Source organism: Oncorhynchus keta, chromosome 28 (assembly GCF_023373465.1).
Source record: "Oncorhynchus keta strain PuntledgeMale-10-30-2019 chromosome 28, Oket_V2, whole genome shotgun sequence".
Taxonomy (NCBI): Eukaryota; Metazoa; Chordata; class Actinopteri; order Salmoniformes; family Salmonidae; genus Oncorhynchus; species Oncorhynchus keta.
The window spans coordinates 80931264-80955754 of NC_068448.1; the positions used below are offsets into that span (position 1 = coordinate 80931264).

Consider the following 24491-nt stretch of genomic DNA (forward strand, 5'->3'; position numbering starts at 1 on the left):
ACACCTGATGTTTGGGAATAGTTTCTGGCTCAGGGCAGGCACACCTGATGTTTGGGAATAGTTTCTGGCTCAGGGCAGGAACACCTGATGTTTGGGAATAGTTTCTGGCTCAGGGCAGGAACACCTGATGTTTGGGAATAGTTTCTGGCTCAGGGCAGGCACACCTGATGTTTGGGAATAGTTTCTGGCTGAGGGCAGGAACACCTGATGTTTGGGAATAGTTTCTGGCTCAGGGCAGGCACACCTGATGTTTGGGAATAGTTTCTGGCTCAGGGCAGGAACACCTGATGTTTGGGAATAGTTTCTGGCTCAGGGCAGGCACACCTGATGTTTGGGAATAGTTTCTGGCTCAGGGCAGGAACACCTGATGTTTGGGAATAGTTTCTGGCTCAGGGCAGGCACACCTGATGTTTGGGAATAGTTTCTGGCTCAGGGCAGGAACACCTGATGTTTGGGAATAGTTTCTGGCTCAGGACAGGCACACCTGATGTTTGGGAATAGTTTCTGGCTCAGGGCAGGAACACCTGATGTTTGGGAATAGTTTCTGGCTCAGGACAGGCACACCTGATGTTTGGGAATAGTTTCTGGCTCAGGGCAGGAACACCTGATGTTTGGGAATAGTTTCTGGCTCAGGGCAGGCACACCTGATGTTTGGGAATAGTTTCTGGCTCAGGACAGGCACACCTGATGTTTGGGAATAGTTTCTGGCTCAGGGCAGGCACACCTGATGTTTGGGAATAATTTCTGGCTCAGGGTAGGAACACCTGATGTTTGGGAATAGTTTCTGGCTCAGGGCAGGCACACCTGATGTTTGGGAATAGTTTCTGGCTCAGGGCAGGCACACCTGATGTTTGGGAATAGTTTCTGGTTCAGGGCAGGAACACCTGATGTTTGGGAATAGTTTCTGGTTCAGGGCAGGAACACCTGATGTTTGGGAATAGTTTCTGGCTCAGGGCAGGAACACCTGATGTTTGGGAATAGTTTCTGGCTCAGGGCAGGCACACCTGATGTTTGGGAATAGTTTCTGGCTCAGGGCAGGCACACCTGATATTTGGGAATAGTTTCTGGCTCAGGGCAGGCACACCTGATGTTTGGGAATAGTTTCTGGCTCAGGGCAGGCACACCTGATGTTTGGGAATAGTTTCTGGCTCAGGGCAGGAACACCTGATGTTTGGGAATAGTTTCTGGCTGAGGGCAGGAACACCTGATGTTTGGGAATAGTTTCTGGCTCAGGGCAGGCACACCTGATGTTTGGGAATAGTTTCTGGCTCAGGGCAGGAACACCTGATGTTTGGGAATAGTTTCTGGCTCAGGACAGGAACACCTGATGTTTGGGAATAGTTTCTGGCTCAGGGCAGGCACACCTGATGTTTGGGAATAGTTTCTGGCTCAGGACAGGCACACCTGATGTTTGGGAATAGTTTCTGGCTCAGGACAGGCACACCTGATGTTTGGGAATAGTTTCTGGCTGAGGGCAGGAACACCTGATGTTTGGGAATAGTTTCTGGCTCAGGGCAGGAACACATGATGTTTGAGAATAGTTCTGGCTCAGGTCTGGCACACCTGATGTCTGAAGCATCAGAATCCTAATTATTGAGACAGTGAGCATCATGTTGGTTGGGGACTAAGTGAGTGAGCAGATTGAGGCAGTTAAGGCACAATAAAACACATGTAAATGCATACAGCTGATAGATGTTCAGATGGCCATACATTTAAATGCATACAGCTGATAGATGTTTAGAGAGCCAATCATTTAAATGCATACAGCTGATAGACGTTTAGAGGGCCATTAATTTCAATGCATTCATCAGATTTACGTTTAGAGGGCTATTCATTGAAATGCATTTAGCTGAAATATATTTAGAGGGCTATTCATTGAAATGCATTTAGCTGAAATATATTTATGAAATGCATTTAGCTGAAATATATTTAGAGGGCCATTCATTTAAATGCATACAGCTGATTTATGTTTAGAAGGTCATTCACTTAAATGCATTCAGCTTCTAGACATTTAGAGGGCCATTCATTTCAATGCATTCAGCTGGTAGACATTTAGAGGGCCGTTTGTTTAAATGCATTCAGCTTCTTGACGTTTAGAGGGCCATTCATTTCAATGCATTCAGCTTCTAGATGTTTAGAGGGCCATTCATTTAAATGGTGTAGATATGATAGATAATGCAGTAAACTAACAGCCTTTTAAAAGTGCAACTCGAGGTGATGACGACGGCCAGGAAAATACAACCATCTGTTTATTTTTTATTTTTATGCTGTTGACAGCCAGAACTGAGCCTATCTTTACACAGCAAATACAACAATCTGTTTATTTTTTATTTTTATGCTGTTGACAGCCAGAACTGAGCCTATCTTTACACAGCAAATACAACAATCTGTTTATTTTGTATTTTTATGCTGTTGACAGCCAGAACTGAGCCTATCTTTACACAGCAAATACAACACGAACAACGTGAGAGAATATTCAACCCGGTGATGACTCACATGTATCTGAATAATCTATTTCCTCTCACTGTGACTTCCTGCTCAATTTACATCACTTCTCTTGGATCAAGCAGCTGTGGCAAGACAGAGTGTCGTCATTAACTTGGTGACTCATATTCACTAGCATGGTAACATAATAATAATAATGCATATTAATAATTCATTCTTTAATAAACATCTATGACATTTACAGTATGGCTTGTAAATAAAGGAAGGGGTACAGTTTTGCATCTAAAATTAAACTTCACACCTAATTTATTAATGGTGCCTTTAACCTTAAAAGCACCGAACAATTTGTATCTTAAATGTGCCAATTGGGGAACTTTTTTTTTTTTCTTTTTTTTAAAAATTGTTAACGATTGAAGAGACATTTTAGAACATTTTACAGCACAAGTTATTGGTTGTAAATTTACATTTACATTTAAGTCATTTAGCAGACGCTCTTATCCAGAGCGACTTACAAATTGGTGCATTCACCTTATGACATCCAGTGGAACAGTCACTTTACAATAGTGCATCTAAATCTTAAAAGGGGGGGGTGAGAAGGATTACTTATCCTATCCTAGGTATTCCTTAAAGAGGTGGGGTTTCAGGTGTTTCCGGAAGATGGTGATTGACTCCGCTGTCCTGGCGTCGTGAGGGAGTTTGTTCCACCATTGGGGGGCCAGAGCAGCGAACAGTTTTGACTGGGCTGAGCGGGAACTGTACTTCCTCAGTGGTAGGGAGGCGAGCAGGCCAGAGGTGGATGAACGCAGTGCCCTTGTTTGGGTGTAGGGCCTGATCAGAGCCTGGAGGTACTGAGGTGCCGTTCCCCTCACAGCTCCGTAGGCAAGCACCATGGTCTTGTAGCGGATGCGAGCTTCAACTGGGAGCCTGTGGAGAGAGCGGAGGAGCGGGGTGACGTGAGAGAACTTGGGAAGGTTGAACACCAGACGGGCTGCGGCGTTCTGGATGAGTTGTAGGGGTTTAATGGCACAGGCAGGGAGCCCAGCCAACAGCGAGTTGCAGTAGTCCAGACGGGAGATGACAAGTGCCTGGATTAGGACCTGCGCCGCTTCCTGTGTGAGGCAGGGTCGTACTCTGCGGATGTTGTAGAGCATGAACCTACAGGAACGGGCCACCGCCTTGATGTTAGTTGAGAATGACAGGGTGTTGTCCAGGATCACGCCAAGGTTCTTAGCGCTCTGGGAGGAGGACACAGTGGAGTTGTCAACCGTGATGGCGAGATCATGGAACGGGCAGTCCTTCCCCGGGAGGAAGAGCAGCTCCGTCTTGCCGAGGTTCAGCTTGAGGTGGTGATCCGTCATCCACACTGATATGTCTGCCAGACATGCAGAGATGCGATTTGCCACCTGGTCTTCAGAAGGGGGAAAGGAGAAGATTAATTGTGTGTCGTCTGCATAGCAATGATAGGAGAGACCATGTGAGGTTATGACAGAGCCGAGTGACTTGGTGTATAGCGAGAATAGGAGAGGGCCTAGAACAGAGCCCTGGGGGACACCAGTGGTGAGAGCGCGTGGTGAGGAGACAGATTCTCGCCACGCCACCTGGTAGGAGCGACCTGTCAGGTAGGACGCAATCCAAGCGTGGGCCGCGCCGGAGATGCCCAACTCGGAGAGGGTGGAGAGGAGGATCTGATGGTTCACAGTATCGAAGGCAGCCGATAGGTCTAGAAGGATGAGAGCAGAGGAGAGAGAGTTAGCTTTAGCGGTGCGGAGGGCCTCCGTGATACAGAGAAGAGCAGTCTCAGTTGAATAACTAGTCTTGAAACCTGACTGATTTGGATCAAGAAGGTCATTCTGAGAGAGATAGCGGGAGAGCTGGCCAAGGACGGCACGTTCAAGAGTTTTGGAGAGAAAAGAAAGAAGGGATACTGGTCTGTAGTTGTTGACATCGGAGGGAACGAGTGTAGGTTTTTTCAGAAGGGGTGCAACTCTCGCTCTCTTGAAGACGGAAGGGACGTAGCCAGCGGTCAGGGATGAGTTGATGAGCGAGGTGAGGTAAGGGAGAAGGTCTCCGGAAATGGTCTGGAGAAGAGAGGAGGGGATAGGGTCAAGCGGGCAGGTTGTTGGGCGGCCGGCCGTCACAAGACGCGAGATTTCATCTGGAGAGAGAGGGGAGAAAGAGGTCAGAGCACAGGGTAGGGCAGTGTGAGCAGAACCAGCGGTGTCGTTTGACTTAGCAAACGAGGATCGGATGTCGTCGACCTTCTTTTCAAAATGGTTGACAAAGTCATCTGCAGAGAGGGAGGAGGGGGAGGGGAGGAGGATTCAGGAGGGAGGAGAAGGTGGCAAAGAGATTCCTAGGGTTAGAGGCAGAAGCTTGGAATTTAGAGTGGTAGAAAGTGGCTTTAGCAGCAGAGACAGAAGAGGAAAATGTAGAGAGGAGGGAGCGAAAGGATGCCAGGTCCGCAGGGAGGCGAGTTTTCCTCCATTTCCGCTCGGCTGCCCGGAGCCCTGTTCTGTGAGCTCGCAATGAGTCGTCGAGCCACGGAGCGGGAGGGGAGGACCGAGCCGGCCTGGAGGATAGGGGGCATAGAGAGTCAAAGGATGCAGAAAGGGAGGAGAGGAGGGTTGAGGAGGCAGAATCAGGAGATAGGTTGGAGAAGGTTTGAGCAGAGGGAAGAGATGATAGGATGGAAGAGGAGAGAGTAGCGGGGAGAGAGAGCGAAGGTTAGGACGGCGCGATACCATCCGAGTAGGGGCAGTGTGGGAAGTGTTGGATGAGAGCGAGAGGGAAAAGGATACAAGGTAGTGGTCGGAGACTTGGAGGGGAGTTGCAATGAGGTTAGTGGAAGAACAGCATCTAGTAAAGATGAGGTCGAGCGTATTGCCTGCCTTGTGAGTAGGGGGGGAAGGTGAGAGGGTGAGGTCAAAAGAGGAGAGGAGTGGAAAGAAGGAGGCAGAGAGGAATGAGTCAAAGGTAGACGTGGGGAGGTTAAAGTCGCCCAGAACTGTGAGAGGTGAGCCGTCCTCAGGAAAGGAGCTTATCAAGGCATCAAGCTCATTGATGAACTCTCCGAGGGTACCTGGAGGGCGATAAATGATAAGGATGTTAAGCTTGAAAGGGCTGGTAACTGTGACAGCATGGAATTCAAAGGAGGCGATAGACAGATGGGTAAGGGGAGAAAGAGAGAATGACCACTTGGGAGAGATGAGGATCCCGGTGCCACCACCCCGCTGACCAGAAGCTCTCGGGGTGTGCGAGAACACGTGGGCGGACGAAGAGAGAGCAGTAGGAGTGGCAGTGTTATCTGTGGTGATCCATGTTTCCGTCAGTGCCAAGAAGTCGAGGACTGGAGGGAGGCATAGGCTGAGATGAACTCTGCCTTGTTGGCCGCAGATCGGCAGTTCCAGAGGCTACCGGAGACCTGGAACTCCACGTGGTCGTGCGCGCTGGGACCACCAGATTAGGGTGGCCGCGGCTGCGCGGTGTGGAGCGTTTGTATGGTCTGTGCAGAGAGGAGAGAACAGGGATAGACAGACACATAGTTGACAGGCTACAGAAGAGGCTACGCTAATGCAAGGAGATTGGAATGACAAGTGGACTACACGTCTCGAATGTTCAGAAAGTTAAGCTTACGTAGCAAGAATCTTATTGACTAAAATGATTAAAATGATACAGTACTGCTGAAGTAGGCTAGCTGGCAGTGGCTGCGTTGTTGACTTTGTAGGCTAGCTGGCAGTGGCTGCGTTGTTGACACTACACTAATCAAGTCGTTCCGTTGAGTGTAATAGTTTCTACAGTGCTGCTATTCGGGGGCTAGCTGGCTAGCTAGCAGTGTTGATTACGTTACGTTGCGTTAAAAGAACGACAATAGCTGGCTAGCTAACCTAGAAAATCGCTCTAGACTACACAATTATCTTTGATACAAAGACGGCTATGTAGCTACAAAGCATCCCAGAAAGGGTCCTAGGATTCCTGATAAATCCTGGTTTAAGACAGGAAAACTCAGAGCTCAGAGTAAGTTTTTATTATTTTTATTATTAAGGATTATTATTTATGTTAACAAGAATTTAAGCTTTCTGTCAATATCAGATATGTCTATGTCCTGGGAAATGTTCACATTACTTGCAACCTCGTGCTAATCACATTGTTATTTTACCTTTATTTAACTCGGCAAGTCAGTTAAGAACAAATTCTTATGTACAATGACGGTCTAGGAACAGTGGGGTAAACTGCCTTGTTCAGGTTCAGAATGACAGATTTTTACCATGTCTGCTTAGGGATTCGATCTTGCAACCTTTCGGTTACTGGTCCAACGTTTGATATAATAATGGCCACTTTGCCTTCTCTGAATTCTTGCCTTATATGTTGCATAACCTTCTTCTATCAATTCTGACATGTGGAATAATGTTGATGGCATATTTGCATTGAATCATATGGTATAATGGTTGTCAAAACGTCTACAGGATCGGTGGGTCCCCTGCTGGACGGTTGAGCTAACGTAGGCTAATGCGATTAGCATGAGGTTGAGCTAACGTAGGCTAATGCGATTAGCATGAGGTTGAGCTAACGTAGGCTAATGCGATTAGCATGAGGTTGAGCTAACGTAGGCTAATGTGATTAGCATGAGGTTGAGCTAACGTAGGCTAATGCGATTAGCATGAGGTTGAGCTAACGTAGGCTAATGCGATTAGCATGAGGTTGAGCTAACGTAGGCTAATGTGATTAGCATGAGGTTGTTAGTAACAACAACATTTCCCAGGACATAGACATATCTGATATGGGAAGAAAGCTTAAGTTTTTGTTAATCTAACTGCACTGTCCAATTTACAGTAGCTATTACGGTGAAAAAATACCATGCTATTGTTTTAGGAGAGTGAGCAGTTTTGAACATGAAAAGTTATTAATAAACCAATTAGGCCCTTTGGGAGTCGTCTTGATGCAACATTTTGAACATAAATTAAATGGTTCATTGGATCAGTCTAAAACTTTGCACATACACTGATTCCATCTAGTGGCCAAAATACATTATGGCCTTTCTCTTCTATTTCAAAGATGATACAAAAAAAATACAAAAGAACAGTTGGTTTTATCTTTGTATCATCTTTTACCAGATCTAATGTGTTATTTGAGTCTATTTTACCAGATCTAATGTGTTATTTGAGTCTATTTTACCAGATCTAATGTGTTATTTGAGTCTATTTTACCAGATCTAATGTGTTATTTGATTATATTTTACCAGATCTAATGTGTTATTTGGTTCTATTTTACCAGATCTAATGTGTTATTTGATTCTATTTTACCAGATCTAATGTGTTATTTGATTCTATTTTACCAGATCTAATGTGTTATTTGAGTCTATTTTACCAGATCTAATGTGTTATTTGATTCTATTTTACCAGATCTAATGTGTTATTTGATTCTATTTTACCAGATCTAATGTGTTATTTGAGTCTATTTTACCAGATCTAATGTGTTATTTGATTCTATTTTACCAGATCTAATGTGTTATTTGATTCTATTTTACCAGATCTAATGTGTTATTTGATTCTATTTTACCAGATCTAATGTGTTATTTGATTCTATTTTACCAGATCTAATGTGTTATTTGATTCTATTTTACCAGATCTAATGTGTTATTTGAGTCTATTTTACCAGATCTAATGTGTTATTTGATTCTATTTTACCAGATCTAATGTGTTATTTGAGTCTATTTTACCAGATCTAATGTGTTATTTGATTCTATTTTACCAGATCTAATGTGTTATTTGATTCTATTTTACCAGATCTAATGTGTTATTTGATTCTATTTTACCAGATCTAATGTGTTATTTGATTCTACATTCCTTTCACATTTACACAAACTTCAAATTGTTTCCTTTCATTCTAGAGGTTGTACTGACTGTGTTGACTTCATGCAGGAGACAGACAGACAGACAGACAGACAGACAGACAGACAGACAGACAGACAGACAGACAGACAGACAGAGATATATCCTTCCTGTTTGGCCCTGTCCGGGGGTGTCCTCGGATGGGGCCACAGTGTCTCCTGACCCCTCCTGTCTCAGCCTCCAGTATTTATGCTGCAGTAGTTTGTGTCGGGGGGCTAGGGTCAGTTTGTTATATCTGGAATACTTCTCCTGTCCTATTCGGTGTCCTGTGTGAATCTAAGTGCGCGTTCTCTAATTCTCTCCTTCTTTCTTTCTCTCTCTCGGAGGACCTGAGCCCTAAGACCATGCCCCAGGACTACCTGACATGATGACTCCTTGCTGTCCCCAGTCCACCTGGCCATGCTGCTGCTCCAGTTTCAGACCTGAGCCCTAGGACCATGCCCCAGGACTACCTGACATGATGACTCCTTGCTGTCCCCAGTCCACCTGACTGTGCTGCTGCTCCAGTTTCAACTGTTCTGCCTTACGACCATGCTGGTCATTTATGAACATCTTGGCCATGTTCTGTTATAATCTCCACCCGGCACAGCCAGAAGAGGACAGGCCACCCCTCATAGCCTGGTTCCTCTCTAGGTTTCTTCCTAGGTTTTGGCCTTTCTAGGGAGTTTTTCCTAGCCACCGTGCTTCTACACCTGCATTGCTTGCTGTTTGGGGTTTTAGGCTGGGTGTCTGTACAGCACTTTGAGGTATCAGCTGATGTACGAAGGGCTATATAAATACATTTGATTTGATTTGATTTGACAGAGAGGGAGACGGACAGACGGACAGACGGACAGACGGACAGACAGACCAACAGGCCACAGAGGCCACAAACCAACAGGTAAGACAGTGAAAAGTGAAACTGCTCATAGATTTCATAGACTGAATCAATCTGAAAGAATCATAGTTTGAATCAGTCTGAATGATTATGTATGATCTCTGACGAAATGATAGCAGCTTAAGTGTTGAGGATGTATTGCAGGAGAGAAGCAGACTTAATAATATTTTATTTTTGATAATTTTATATAGTGGAGAATTATTCATTTCAGTTTGACCTACCTTTAAAAAAAATAAAAAGTTTGATTTGATATTATTTATGCATAGCCACTTTGATAACATGTACATAATTATCGCAATTACCTCAACACCGGTACCCCCCGCACATTGACTCTGTACAGTAACACCCTGTATATAGCCTCCACATTGACTCTGTACCGGTACCCCCTGTATATAGCCTCCACATTGACTCTGTACCGGTACCCCCTGTATATAGCCTCCACATTGACTCTGTACCGTAATACCCTGTATATAGCCTCGACATTGACTCTGTACCGGTACCCCCTGTATATAGCCTCCACATTGACTCTGTACTGTAATACCCTGTATATAGCCTCGACATTGACTCTGTACCGGTACCCCTGTATATAGCCTCCACATTGACTCTGTACTGTAATACCCTGTATATAGCCTCGACATTGACTCTGTACCGGTACCCCCTGTATATAGCCTCCACATTGACTCTGTACCGTAATACCCTGTATATAGCCTCCACATTGACTCTGTAGTGGTACCCCTGTATATAGCCTCCACAGAGACTCTGTACCGGTACCCCTGTATATAGCCTCCACATTGACTCTGTACCGGTACCCCTGTATATAGCCTCCACATTGACTCTGTACTGGTATCCCCCTGTATATAGCCTCCACATTGACTCTGTAGTGGTACCCCCTGTATATAGCCTCCACATTGACTCTGTACTGGTATCCCCTGTATATAGCCTCCACATTGACTCTGTACCGGTACCCCCTGTATATAGCCTCCACATTGACTCTGTACCGGTATCCCCTGTATATAGCCTCCACATTGACTCTGTACCGGTACCCCCTGTATATAGCCTCCACATTGACTCTGCACTGGTACCCCCTGTATATAGCCTCCACACTGACTAGGGGTTAGTGTAGCTGAGCTGGGGAGTAGAGGGACTAGGGGTTAGTGTAGCTGGGGAGTAGAGGGACTAGGGGTTAGTGTAGCTGGGGAGTAGAGGGACTAGGGGTTAGTGTAGCTGAGCTGGGGAGTAGAGGGACTAGGGGTTAGTGTAGCTGGGGAGTAGAGGGACTAGGGGTTAGTGTAGCTGGGGAGTAGAGGGACTAGGGGTTAGGGGAGTAGAGGGACTAGGGGTTAGTGTAGCTGAGCTGGGGAGTAGAGGGACTAGGGGTTAGTGTAGCTGGGGAGTAGAGGGACTAGGGGTTAGTGTAGCTGGGGAGTAGAGGGACTAGGGGTTAGGGGAGTAGAGGGACTAGGGGTTAGTGTAGCTGAGCTGGGGAGTAGAGGGACTAGGGGTTAGTGTAGCTGGGGAGTAGAGGGACTAGGGGTTAGTGTAGCTGGGGAGTACCGGGAGAGGGCGGTTATCAGCGCTGGCCTGGGGGATTTGAGACTCAGGGGCTGGTTTAGCTGCAGTGCTACCCATGGCTGCTCTCATAGTTTCTCTCTGCCCCGAGTCAAGCCACACTGGGCTGTCAAGCTTGTCAGTAGGCTGCATGGGGGATAGCAGGGCTATGATTACATCTCCCATGTCTTCATGGATGAGGGCGTTCGAAGATATGATGGCATGCTGGTCTTTTCAGAGAGAGGAGAGAAGGAGAGATAAGAGGAGGGAAGAGAGAGAGGAGAGAAGGAGAGATAAGAGGAGGGAAGAGAGAGAGGAGAGAAGGAGAGATAAGAGGAGGGAAGAGAGAGAGGAGAGAAGGAGAGATAAGAGGAGGGAAGAGAGAGAGGAGAGAAGGAGAGATAAGAGGAGGGAGGAGAGAGAGGAGAGAAGGAGAGATAAGAGGAGGGAAGAGAGAGAGGAGAGAAGGAGAGATAAGAGGAGGGAAGAGAGAGAGGAGAGAAGGAGAGATAAGAGGAGGGAAGAGAGAGAGGAGAGAAGGAGAGATAAGAGGAGGGAAGAGAGAGAGGAGAGAAGGAGAGATAAGAGGAGGGAGGAGAGAAGGAGAGATAAGAGGAGGGAAGAGAGAGAGGAGAGAAGGAGAGATAAGAGGAGGGAAGAGAGAGGGAGAGAAGGAGAGATAAGAGGAGGGAGGAGAGAGAGGAGAGAAGGAGAGATAAGAGGAGGGAAGAGAGAGAGGAGAGAAGGAGAGATAAGAGGAGGGAAGAGAGAGAGGAGAGAAGGAGAGATAAGAGGAGGGAAGAGAGAGAGGAGAGAAGGAGAGATAAGAGGAGGGAAGAGAGAGAGGAGAGAAGGAGAGATAAGAGGAGGGAAGAGAGATGGAGAGAAGGAGAGATAAGAGGAGGGAAGAGAGAGAGGAGAGAAGGAGAGATAAGAGGAGGGAGGAGAGAGAGGAGAGAAGGAGAGATAAGAGGAGGGAAGAGAGAGAGGAGAGAAGGAGAGATAAGAGGAGGGAAGAGAGAGAGGAGAGAAGGAGAGATAAGAGGAGGGAAGAGAGAGAGGAGAGAAGGAGAGATAAGAGGAGGGAAGAGAGAGAGGAGAGAAGGAGAGATAAGAGGAGGGAGGAGAGAAGGAGAGATAAGAGGAGGGAAGAGAGAGAGGAGAGAAGGAGAGATAAGAGGAGGGAAGAGAGATGGAGAGAAGGAGAGATAAGAGGAGGGAGGAGAGAGAGGAGAGAAGGAGAGATAAGAGGAGGGAAGAGAGAGAGGGAGAAGAGGACGAAGAGAGGATGAGGATATAGAGGAGGAAGAGAAAGAGGAGAGAAGGAGAGATAAGAGGAGGGAAGAGAGAGAGGGAGAAGAGGACGAAGAGAGGATGAGGATATAGAGGAGGGAGAGAAAGAGGAGAGACAGAGAACAGAGCGAACGAGGAAGAGTTGAAGAGAGACAGATAAGAGCGGTAGGAGGAGAGGAGCTGTTCTGGTACAGACACTTCGTCAGAGCTTCATCTGTACTGTCCTCCAGTGGGGTACAACTCAAGCATCACCTTCAATCATGGCTGACAAAAATCTCTGTAATACCGCCTGGGAAAAAACAACCACTAATTATTTCTCGCTGCTCTTATCTCTGCGGTGAACAGAAAACATGTCAAATGGTTTAGTAGCCAAGGATCAAGGTTAATAAAAACCCATCAAGATGTAAGAGCAAAGCTAAATGTTGTCCTCAAGTCCTTGAACATTTATTGAGGTTTTGCCAGACAGCAATCCTGGAATAGATAGAGAGATCTTAAAGGAGCCTCACTATTCTCTATCCGCCTCTCTTTTCTCCAGCATCTGACCTCTGAGAAGTATTAAGATTGGTGTTACTGGAGCATCATCAGGGTCGAACTGGTGTAGGATGATTGGATAATAATGGGCCCTTGTAGAAATAATCCCCCCGCCACTGTCCCTGTCACTCATAGTTGTACTAATTGTAAAGCCAACATAAGCGTTCTTTTGAACCCTGTTGAGCCTCAGCATTTTGGTATTTACCACAGGGCTTTCCACTTATACATCAGGCAATAAAAGTCTCCATCTGGCTCTGGCAAAGAGGAGGTCAGGCAATTCAAACTAATATAACTTTATTGTCCGTCTCAGAAGTCGCTCGGTATCATTTTACGGTGTCTGTGTTGTGTCTGAAATTGTTGCAATTTCAGAGAGTCAGGGGGAGCTGCAGGGTGAACCAATCGATGTTACATTGTTACGGGCGACTTAGGAGAGAGAAATTGATGTCAAGGCTTTTCAGAAATGAGTCCCATCGCTCTCGCTTTCTCCTTCTCTCTCTCTCTCTCTCTCTCTCCCTCCGTCTCTCCCTCTCATTCTCTCTCTCTCTCTCTCTCTCTCTCTCTATCTCTCCCCCCTCTCATTCTCTCTCTCTCTCTCTCTCTCTCTCTCTCCATCTCTCTCTCTCTCTCTCTCTCTCTCTCTCTCTCTCTCCATCTCTCCTCCACCTCTCTCTCTCTCCATCTCTCCCTCCACCTCTCTCTCCACCTCTCCATCTCCATCTCCTCTCTCTCTCTCTCTCTCTCTCTCTCTCTCTCTCTCTCCTCTCCACCTCTCCATCTCCCATCTCTCTCTCTCTCTCTCTCTCTCTCTCTCCTCTCTCCCTCTCCTCCTCTCCTCTCTCTCTCTCTCTCTCTCTCTCTCCATCCACCTCTCCATCTCCATCTCCCCGCTCTCTCTCTCTCTCTCTCTCTCTCTCTCTCTCTCTCTCTCCCTCTCCATCCCTCCCTCTCCATCTCTCTCTCTCTCTCCATCCCCCTCTCTCTCTCCATCTCTCCTCTCCATCCCTCCCTCTCCATCCCTCCCTCCTCTCTCCCTCTCTCCCTCTCCATCCCTCCCTCTCTCTCTCTCTCTCTCTCTCCCTCCACCTCTGACAAAACAAAAACAAAAAACTTGCATCTTGTGTTCTAACTCTCAACAGTAGTACTACTACTAGTAGGAAAATATTTATTTGGGGGGCCTAACTGCCTGGGTTCCTAAGCGACCGCTTATGGCCTTTCTAGGGAGGTTTTTCCTAGCCACCGTGCTTCTACACCTGCATTGCTTGCTGTTTGGGGTTTTAGGCTGGGTTTCTCTACATCACTTTGTGTGACATCAGCTGATGTAAGAAGGGCTTTATAAATACATTTGATTGATTGATTGATTGATTATGTCCCTGTGCATTTTGTTCTAACAGCTAATTTTAACAGGATGGTGTTAGAGCAAACGATTAATGAAATTAAACTTCTAATGCTCTCATTCTAATCGGCCTAATCAATTAATCTCCTCTGTTTCATTTTTCAGTTTCTGAAAGGTTTGTTATATTTGTCAACTCCAGGGTTCCAGACAAACGGGACTCCATCGAAATGCTTCCTACTCCAGTGCGGTCTCTTTTTCGGCCCATCAGACAGGAGCCCCCAACACCGAAAGGTCCAATAATATATAATAATAATAATAATATATGCCATTTAGCAGACGCTTTTATCCAAAGCGACTTACAGTCATGTGTGCATACATTCTACGTATGGGTGGTCCTGGGAATCGAACCCACTACCCTGGCGTTACAAGCGCCATGCTCTACCAACTGAGCCACAGAAGGACCACGTGACTCCAAGATTGCCACACAGGATTTGAAATGGGCTAAGGCCTGTCTGGGAGAGAGGAGGAGGAAGAGGAGGAGCCGGGTGAGATTCATGCATATGTTCAGGGTGTTCTTCGATCATCCACCTGAGAGCAGATAGCGAGATGAGCCACGACTCCAACGCCCACAGACAGGCGTGTCGCCTCCAGCAGATGGAATTAGAAGGCGGGGCATTAGAGGGCGCCAAGGACCCGTAGCTGATCCTCACCGACCATCAGAACCTGGAGTTCATATGGACAGCGAGGCGGCTGAACCCGCGCCAGGTGGCGCCTTTTCTTCATTAGACTCGACTTCAGCTTGTCATTTCGCCCAGGTTCAAATAAAATCAAAGCCGATTCCCTGTCCCATCTCTACGATCCGGTAGAGGTTCCTATCTTGAGTTCGCCCATCGTCACACACAGGTATCATCCGCACAATTCAATCTATCTCCGGAACGTACTGGTGGCCCACCTTGTCGAAGGACTCCTGCTCTGTGCATCCCCGGAACGCTCCCTCCACCTTCCCCTCCCCGTGCCTCAGCGTCTCTGGTCTCATCTTTCCATTAATTTTGTCACTGATCTCCCATCTTCTTAGGTTTTTTTCTACTATTATGGACGTTGTTGTGGGCAGAGTCTCTAAATCCTGCCATTTTATTGTCTCTGGTCTCTCTACCACTCTTCAGGTCGCTGAGGTACTGTTTCAGCAGGTCTTCCGACACTATGGCCTTCCAGAGGACATTGTCTCCGACCGTGACCCCCAATTCACGTCGCAGTTATGGAGAGCCTTCGTGGTGAAGCTGGGAGTCACGGTCGGCCTCACCTCCTCACCTCCTCACCTCCTCACCTCCGGGTACCAGCCTCAGTCTAATGGGCAGGTGGAGAGGATTAACCAGGAGCTGGGCAGGTTCCTTAGGAGGGCAGGTGGCCCTCACTGCCAGGACCGGCAGGGGGAGTGGGCCCGGTTCCTTCACTGGGCGGGGAATGCCCAGAATTCACTCCGTCACTCCAAGACCGGGCTGACAGGTGCGCAGAGGTGGTTTGGAACGATGCCCACATGAGGCTCCCAGCTATTACGTTACAGTAGGCAATGTCTGAAGCCAAAAAAAGAAAGGACATTTTGGAGCACCACAATGCCTAGTAAGAGGTGGTACCACAACTCCCACAATATTCTAATGTTAGGTGGTAACCCATAGAAACAATATTCTAATATTAGGTGGTAACCCATAGAAACAATATTCTATTATTAGGTGGTAATCAATAGAAACAATATTCTAATATTAGGTGGTAACCCATAGAAACAATATTCTAATATTAGGTGGTAACCCATAGAAACAATATTCTATTATTAGGTGGTAATCAATAGAAACAATATTCTAATATTGGGTGGTAATCAATAGAAACAATATTCTATTATTAGGTGGTAACCAATAGAAACAATATTCTAATATTAGGTGGTAACCCATAGAAACAATATTCTAATATTAGGTGGTAACCAATAGAAACAATATTCTAATATTAGGTGGTAACCAATAGAAACAATATTCTAATATTAGGTGGTAACCAATAGAAACAATATTCTAATATTAGGTGGTAACCAATAGAAACAATATTCTAATATTAGGTGGTAACCAATAGAAACAATATTCTAATATTAGGTGGTAGTCTATAGAAACAATATTCTAATATTAGGTGGTATTCTATAGAAACAATATTATATTTAAAAAATAAAACTATGTTTAAGTGAGAAGTAAGGATTGGTCTGAAGCTGAAAAAGAAAGGAAATTCTGGAGCACCACAAAGCCTGCTCCACCCAATGCACTAACACGGTTTTACAGCACCACAAAGCCTACTCCACCCAATGCTCTAACACGGTTTTACAGCACCACAAAGCCTACTCCACCCAATGCTCTAACACGGTTTTACAGCACCACAAAGCCTACTCCACCCAATGCTCTAACAAGGTTTTACAGCACCACAAAGCCTACTCCACCCAATGCTCTAACACGGTTTTACAGCACCACAAAGCCTACTCCACCCAATGCTCTAACACGGTTTTACAGCACCACAAAGCCTACTCCACCCAATGCTCTAACAAGGTTTTACAGCACCACAAAGCCTACTCCACCCAATGCTCTAACAAGGTTTTACAGCACCACAAAGCCTACTCCACCCAATGCTCTAACAAGGTTTTACAGCACCACAAAGCCTACTCCACCCAATGCTCTAACAAGGTTTTACAGCACCACAAAGCCTACTCCACCCAATGCTCTAACAAGGTTTTACAGCACCACAAAGCCTACTCCACCCAATGCTCTAACAAGGTTTTACAGCACCACAAAGCCTACTCCACCCAATGCTCTAGCACGGTTTTCCAGCACCACAAAGCCTACTCCACCCAATGCTCTAACACGGTTTTACAGCACCACAAAGCCTACTCCACCCAATGCACTAACAAGGTTTTACAGCACACAGCTTTGATCTACTACAGTAGCTATGTTGGTCTATTGTACTTCAAACTATGTGAAGGCAGGTTGCTCAGGATTCGAACCTTCTCAAACAGCCTGATTCATAGTCTTAGAGAAGGTGCTTCCACAATAATGTGGTTTGTTCTGCATACAAGTGTGTACAACGTCCCCGAAGGAGATGGTTGCTGTTTTACGATCCCGTAACCTATTGTTTGTGTTTATTCGCGTTATTTACAACTTTTTTTGTCCATTTTGTTTTCCGCCACCGTGGCTTATGACCGAAAATAACTTCTTGATATCAAGGCAGCGATTACTCCGTACTGGATGAATTCATTGACTACAGCTCAGCATTTAACACAATAGTGATCTCAAAGCTCATCACTAAGCTAAGGACCCTGGGACTAAACACCTCCCTCTGCAACTGGATCCTGGACTTCCTGACGGGCCGCCCCCAGGTGGTAAACAACACCTGTTGTATTCAGCATTTCACTGTAAGGTCTACTACACCTGTTGTATTCAGCATTTCACTGTAAGGTCTACTACACCTGTTGTATTCAGCATTTCACTGTTAGGTCTACTACACCTGTTGTATTCAGCATTTCACTGTGAGGTCTACTACACCTGTTGTATTCAGCATTTCACTGTAAGGTCTACTACACCTGTTGTATTCAGCATTTCACTGTAAGGTCTACTACACCTGTTGTATTCAGCATTTCACTGTAAGGTCTACTACACCTGTTGTATTCAGCATTTCACTGTGAGGTCTACTACACCTGTTGTATTCAGCATTTCACTGTGAGGTCTACTACACCTGTTGTATTCAGCATTTCACTGTGAGGTCTACTACACCTGTTGTATTCAGCATTTCACTGTAAGGTCTACTACACCTGTTGTATTCAGCATTTCACTGTGAGGTCTACTACACCTGTTGTATTCAGCATTTCACTGTAAGGTCTACTACACCTGTTGTATTCAGCATTTCACTGTAAGGTCTACAACACCTGTTGTATTCAGCATTTCACTGTAAGGTCTACTACACCTGTTGTATTCAGCATTTCACTGTTAGGTCTACTACACCTGTTGTATTCAGCGGTCTACTACACCTGTTGTATTCAGCATTTCACTGTAAGGTCTACAACACCTGTTGTATTCAGCATTTCACTGTAAGGTCTACTACACCTGTTGTGTTCAGCATTTCACTGTAAGGTCTACTACACCTGTTGTATTCAGCATTTCACTGTGAAGTCTACTACACCTGTTGTATTCAGCATTTCACTGTGAGGTCTACTACACCTGTTGTATTCAGCATTTCACTGTAAGGTCTACAACACCTGTTGTATTCAGCATTTCACTGTAAGGTCTACTACACCTGTTGTATTCAGCATTTCACTGTAAGGTCTACACCACCTGTTGTATTCAGCATTTCACTGTAAGGTCTACAACACCTGTTGTATTCAGCATTTCACTGTAAGGTCTACTACACCTGTTGTATTCAGCATTTCACTGTTAGGTCTACTACACCTGTTGTATTCAGCGGTCTACTACACCTGTTGTATTCAGCATTTCACTGTAAGGTCTACTACACCTGTTGTATTCAGCATTTCACTGTAAGGTCTACTACACCTGTTGTATTCAGCATTTCACTGTGAGGTCTACTACACCTGTTGTATTCAGCATTTCACTGTAAGGTCTACTCCACCTGTTGTATTCAGCATTTCACTGTGAGGTCTACTACACCTGTTTTATTCAGCATTTCACTGTAAGGTCTACTACACCTATTCAGTATTCAGAAACACCCTGTGTAGGTGTTGGCTGTACATGTTACCCTGTGTAGGTGTTGGCTGTACCCTGTGTAGGTGTTGGCTGTACCCTGTGTAGGTGTTGGTTGTACATGTTACCCTGTGTAGGTGTTGGCTGTACATGTTACACTGTGTAGGTGTTGGCTGTACATGTTACCCTGTGTAGGTGTTGGCTGTACATGTTACCCTGTGTAGGTGTTGGCTGTACATGTTACACTGTGTAGGTGTTGGCTGTACCCTGTGTAGGTGTTGGCTGTACCCTGTGTAGGTGTTGGCAGTACATGTTACCCTGTGTAGGTGTTGGCTGTACCCTGTGTAGGTGTTGGCTGTACATGTTACCCTGTGTAGGTGTTGGTTGTACATGTTACCCTGTGTAGGTGTTGGCTGTACCCTGTGTAGGTGTTGGCTGTACCCTGTGTAGGTGTTGGCTGTACCCTGTGTAGGTGTTGGCTGTACCCTGTGTAGGTGTTGGCTGTACCCTGTGTAGGTGTTGGCTGTACCCTGTGTAGGTGTTGGCTGTACCCTGTGTAGGTGTTGGCTGTACCCTGTGTAGGTGTTGGCTGTACCCTGTGTAGGTGTTGGCTGTACATGTTGAACATTGTTATTCTCTTACGTTCCTTTCAGGTGCCTGGGACACAATCCTTTACTTTTCCTTTTTCCACATGTTGTTGTGTTAAAGCCTGAATTTCAAATGGATTAAATTCAGATGTTGTGTCACTGGCCTACCCACAATACCCCATTCTGTCAAAGTGGAACGTTTTTAATTAAAAATGAAAAGCTGTAATGTTTTGAGGGAATAAGCATTCAACACCTTTGTTATGACAAGACTAAATATGCTCAGAAGTAACAATTTACTTAAAAAGTCACATAATTAGTTGCTTGGACTCACTCTGTGTGCGATAATAGTGTTTAACATCATTTTTTTGAATGACTACCTCATCTCTGTACCCGACACATACAATTATCTCTGAGGTTCATCAGTCCAGCAGTGAATTTCAAACCACAAAGACCAGGGAGGTTTTTCAAAGCAAAGAGAACTTATTGGTCGATAAAATAGTAAGACTTTTTTTTTTTTTAAAGCAGACATTGAATATCCCTTTGAGCATGGTGAACTAACTAATTAATTTAAAGTGAGAAGATGGAAGCCTTTTACAGAATAAAAATATCCCAAAACATGCATCCTGTTTGTAACGTAATTCTGCCAAAAATGTGGCCAAGCAATTAACTTTTTTGTCCTGAATACAACGTTTTATGGGGACAGTTCAATACAACACATTACTGAGTACAACTCTCTATATTTTCAAGCATAGTTGTGGCTGTATCATGTTATGGGTATGCTTGTAATCGTTAAGGACTGGGGAGTTTTTTAGGATAACAAAAATAAACCGGATGGAGCGATAAGCAAGCACAACTCTCTATATTTTCAAGCATAGTTGTGGCTGTATCATGTTATGGGTATGCTTGTAATCGTTAAGGACTGGGGAGTTTTTTAGGATAACAAAAATAAACCGGATGGAGCGATAAGCAAGCACAGGCAAAATCCTTGAGAAAAACTTGGTTCAGTTTGCTTTCCAACAGACAGGGAAACTACATTTATCAAACAATCCTACGAGCATCATAAGCACACCGGTAGTACCAATTATTCTCAGCCTCGGTGCTCGTGACATGACATTATTCTCAGCCTCGGTGCTCGTGACATGACATTATTCTCAGCCTCGGTGCTCGTGACATGACATTATTCTCAGCCTCGGTGATCGTGACATGACATTATTCTCAGCCTCGGTGCTCGTGACATGACATTATTCTCAGCCTCGGTGCTCGTGACATGACATTATTCTCAGCCTCGGTGCTCGTGACATGACATTATTCACAGCCTCGGTGCTCGTGACATGACATTATTCTCAGCCTCGGTGCCCGTGACATGACATTATTCTCAGCCTCGGTGCTCGTGACATGACATTATTCTCAGCCTTGGTGCCCGTGACATGACATTATTCTCAGCCTTGGTGCTCGTGACATGACATTATTCACAGCCTCGGTGCTCGTGACATGACATTATTCACAGCCTTGGTGCCCGTGACATGACATTATTCTCAGCCTCGGTGCTCGTGACATGACATTATTCTCAGCCTTGGTGCCCGTGACATGACATTATTCTCAGCCTCGGTGCTCGTGACATGACATTATTCTCAGCCTCGGTGCTCGTGACATGACATTATTCTCAGCCTCGGTGCTCGTGACATGACATTATTCTCAGCCTTGGTGACATGACATTGGCTATTTGCATTTTCGAAACGCCCCGAATTAAACTTTTAAAAAAATTGATGGCAAAGACGCCCCTCTTGACTTCAAAGACGCCCCTCTTGACTTCAAAGACGCCCCTCTTGACTTCAAAGACGCCCCTCTTGACTTCAAAGACGCCCCTCTTGACTTCAAAGACGCCCCTCTTGACTTCAAAGACGCCCCTCTTGACGTCAAAGACGCCCCTCTTGACTTCAACCTGTTATGCGATGGTGTATGGAAATTTTACGTTACACTTCGTTTTGCTGACGATTGCATTCAAAACACTGGCTCATCGAGGGATGTGAGATGCCGATCGGTAAGCTCCCTTTGAAAAGTGTTCGTTACCAAAAACCTTAGCCGTGAGAAGTAAGGGGTGCTGAGCACCCAGATAATTAGTTTGTTCTTCATAAAGGGAAAGGTTCCTGGAGTATCCTTTGGGGGTTCTTCGCATTGAAACTGTGCGGGGAACCCCTAACAGTTCTTTAATAGAACCCCTGAAAAAAGTTCATTTGAAAAACCGTTTGGGGTTCTTTTTTATTTTTTTTTACTCCCTGTCCCTTAATTATAAAAAAAACACATTTGAATAATATTAAGCATTCCATTATTGATAATATTGATTTAAATAATGAATTGTTTAATTAGTCACGCGATATATACAAAACAATTGATCAAACAAAACACATTACAAAAATAAAACTATTCTGCAGACATGTCAGACCTTGATAAAAACACATGCATACACACACTCTCATTTAAATAAACACATGCAGGAACGCACACATACTGTATCCATTAAAGCTGTGGAGAGATGGGCTGCCTGTATCCAAGCTGTGGAGAGGTGGGCTGCCTGTATCCAAGCTGTGGAGAGGTGGGCTGCCTGTATCCAAGCTGTGGAGAGGTGGGCTGCCTGTATCCAAGCTGTGGAGAGGTGGGCTGCCTGTATCCAAGCTGTGGAGAGGTGGGCTGCCTGTATCCAAGCTGTGGAGAGGTGGGCTGCCTGTATCCAAGTTGTGGAGAGATGGGCTGCCTGTATCCAAGCTGTGGAGAGGTGGGCTGCCTGTATCCAAGCTGTGGAGAGATGGGCTGCCTGTATCCAAGCTGTGGAGAGATGGGCTGCCTGTATCCAAGCTGTGGAGAGATGGGCTGCCTGTATCCAAGCTGTGGAGAGATGGGCTGCCTGTATCCAAGCTGTGGAGAGGTGGGCTGCCTGTATCCAAGCTGTGGAGAGATGGGCTGCCTGTATCCAAGCTGTGGAGAGGTGGGCTGCCTGTATCCAAGCTGTGGAGAGATGGGCTGCCTGTATCCAAGCTGTGGAGAGATGGGCTGCCTGTTTCCAAGCTGTGGAGAGATGGGCTGCCTGTATCCAAGCTGTGGAGAGATGGGCTGCCTGTATCCAAGCTGTGGAGAGGTGGGCTGCCTGTATCCAAGCTGTGGAGAGGTGGGCTGCCTGTATCCAAGCTGTGGAGAGATGGGCTGCCTGTATCCAAGCTGTGGAGAGGTGGGCTGCCTGTATCCAAGCTGTGGAGAGATGGGCTCCCTGTTTCCAAGCTGTGGAGAGGTGGGCTGCCTGTATCCAAGCTGTGGAGAGATGGGCTGCCTGTATCCAAGCTGTGGAGACGTGGGCTGCCTGTATCCAAGCTGTGGAGAGATGGGCTGCCTGTATCCAAGCTGTGGAGAGATGGGCTGCCTGTTTCCAAGCTGTGGAGAGGTGGGCTGCCTGTATCCAAGCTGTGGAGAGATGGGCTGCCTGTATCCAAGCTGTGGAGAGGTGGGCTGCCTGTATCCAAGCTGTGGAGAGGTGGGCTGCCTGTATCCAAGCTGTGGAGAGATGGGCTCCCTGTTTCCAAGCTGTGGAGAGATGGGCTGCCTGTATCCAAGCTGTGGAGAGATGGGCTGCCTGTATCCAAGCTGTGGAGAGGTGGGCTGCCTGTTTCCAAGCTGTGGGGAGATGGGCTGCCTGTATCCAAGCTGTGGAGAGATGGGCTGCCTGTTTCCAAGCTGTGGAGAGGTGGGCTGCCTGTATCCAAGCTGTGGAGAGATGGGCTGCCTGTTTCCAAGCTGTGGAGAGGTGGGCTGCCTGTTTCCAAGCTGTGGAGAGATGGGCTGCCTGTTTCCAAGCTGTGGAGAGATGGGCTGCCTGTATCCAAGCTGTGGAGAGATGGGCTGCCTGTTTCCAAGCTGTGGAGAGATGGGCTGCCTGTTTCCAAGCTGTGGAGAGGTGGGCTGCCTGTATCCAAGCTGTGGAGAGGTGGGCTGCCTGTATCCAAGCTGTGGAGAGATGGGCTGCCTGTTTCCAAGCTGTGGAGAGATGGGCTGCCTGTATCCAAGCTGTGGAGAGATGGGCTGCCTGTATCCAAGCTGTGGAGAGGTGGGCTGCCTGTTTCCAAGCTGTGGAGAGGTGGGCTGCCTGTTTCCAAGCTGTGGAGAGATGGGCTCCTGTTTCCAAGCTGTGGAGAGATGGGCTGCCTGTATCCAAGCTGTGGAGAGATGGGCTGCCTGTATCCAAGCTGTGGAGAGGTGGGCTGCCTGTATCCAAGCTGTGGAGAGGTGGGCTGCCTGTATCCAAGCTGTGGAGAGATGGGCTGCCTGTTTCCAAGCTGTGGAGAGATGGGCTGCCTGTATCCAAGCTGTGGAGAGATGGGCTGCCTGTATCCAAGCTGTGGAGAGGTGGGCTGCCTGTTTCCAAGCTGTGGAGAGGTGGGCTGCCTGTTTCCAAGCTGTGGAGAGATGGGCTGCCTGTTTCCAAGCTGTGGAGAGATGGGATGCCTGTTTCCAAGCTGTGGAGAGGTGGGCTGCATGTTTCCAAGCTGTGGAGAGGTGGGCTGCCTGTTTCCAAGCTGTGGAGAGATGGGATGCCTGTTTCCAAGCTGTGGAGAGATGGGCTGCCTGTATCCAAGCTGTGGAGAGATGGGCTGCCTGTATCCAAGCTGTGGAGAGATGGGCTGCCTGTTTCCAAGCTGTGGAGAGATGGGATGCCTGTTTCCATGCTGTGGAGAGATGGGATGCCTGTTTCCATGCTGTGGAGAGATGGGATGCCTGTATGCTGCCTGCAGGCCTTTCTAATCGACCTGGCCGGGGTATCCTGGAAGGATATTGATCTCATCCCGTCAGTAGAGGATGCCTGGATATTTTTTTTAAAATGCCTTCCTAACCATCTTAAATAAACATGCCCCTTTCAAGAAATTTAGAACCAAGAACAGATTGGTTCTCTTGGTTCTCCCCAGACCTGACTGCCCTTAACCAACACAAAAACATCCTATGGCGTTCTGCATTAGCATCGAACAGCCCCCGTGATATGCAGCTGTTCAGGGAAGCTAGAAACCGTTATACACAGGCAGTTAGAAAAGCTAAGGCTAGCTTTTTCAAGCAGAAATTTGCTTCCTGCAACACTAACTCAAAAAAGTTCTGGGACACTGTAAAGTCCATGGAGAATAAGAACACCTCCTCCCAGCTGCCCACTGCACTGAAGATAGGAAACACTGTCAACACTGATAAATCCACCATAATTGAGAATTTCAATAAGCATTTTTCTACGGCTGGCCATGCTTT

General features: G+C 46.5%; 1 long non-coding RNA gene across 3 annotated transcripts; it reads left to right on the forward strand.

The window, feature by feature from the left end:
* Positions 1 to 17330: 17330 nt before the first annotated feature.
* On the forward strand, positions 17331 to 18548 carry LOC127913012 (uncharacterized). Of its 3 annotated transcripts, XR_008084370.1 has the most exons (4): positions 17331 to 17432; positions 17471 to 17698; positions 18067 to 18142; positions 18473 to 18548. It is a non-coding gene; the product is annotated as an uncharacterized LOC127913012 (long non-coding RNA). The 3 variants fall into 3 exon arrangements; XR_008084369.1 differs by lacking the exon at positions 18473 to 18548 and having other exon boundaries at positions 18067 to 18250; XR_008084371.1 differs by lacking the exon at positions 18473 to 18548 and having other exon boundaries at positions 17509 to 17698; positions 18067 to 18250.
* Positions 18549 to 24491: the final 5943 nt, after the last annotated feature.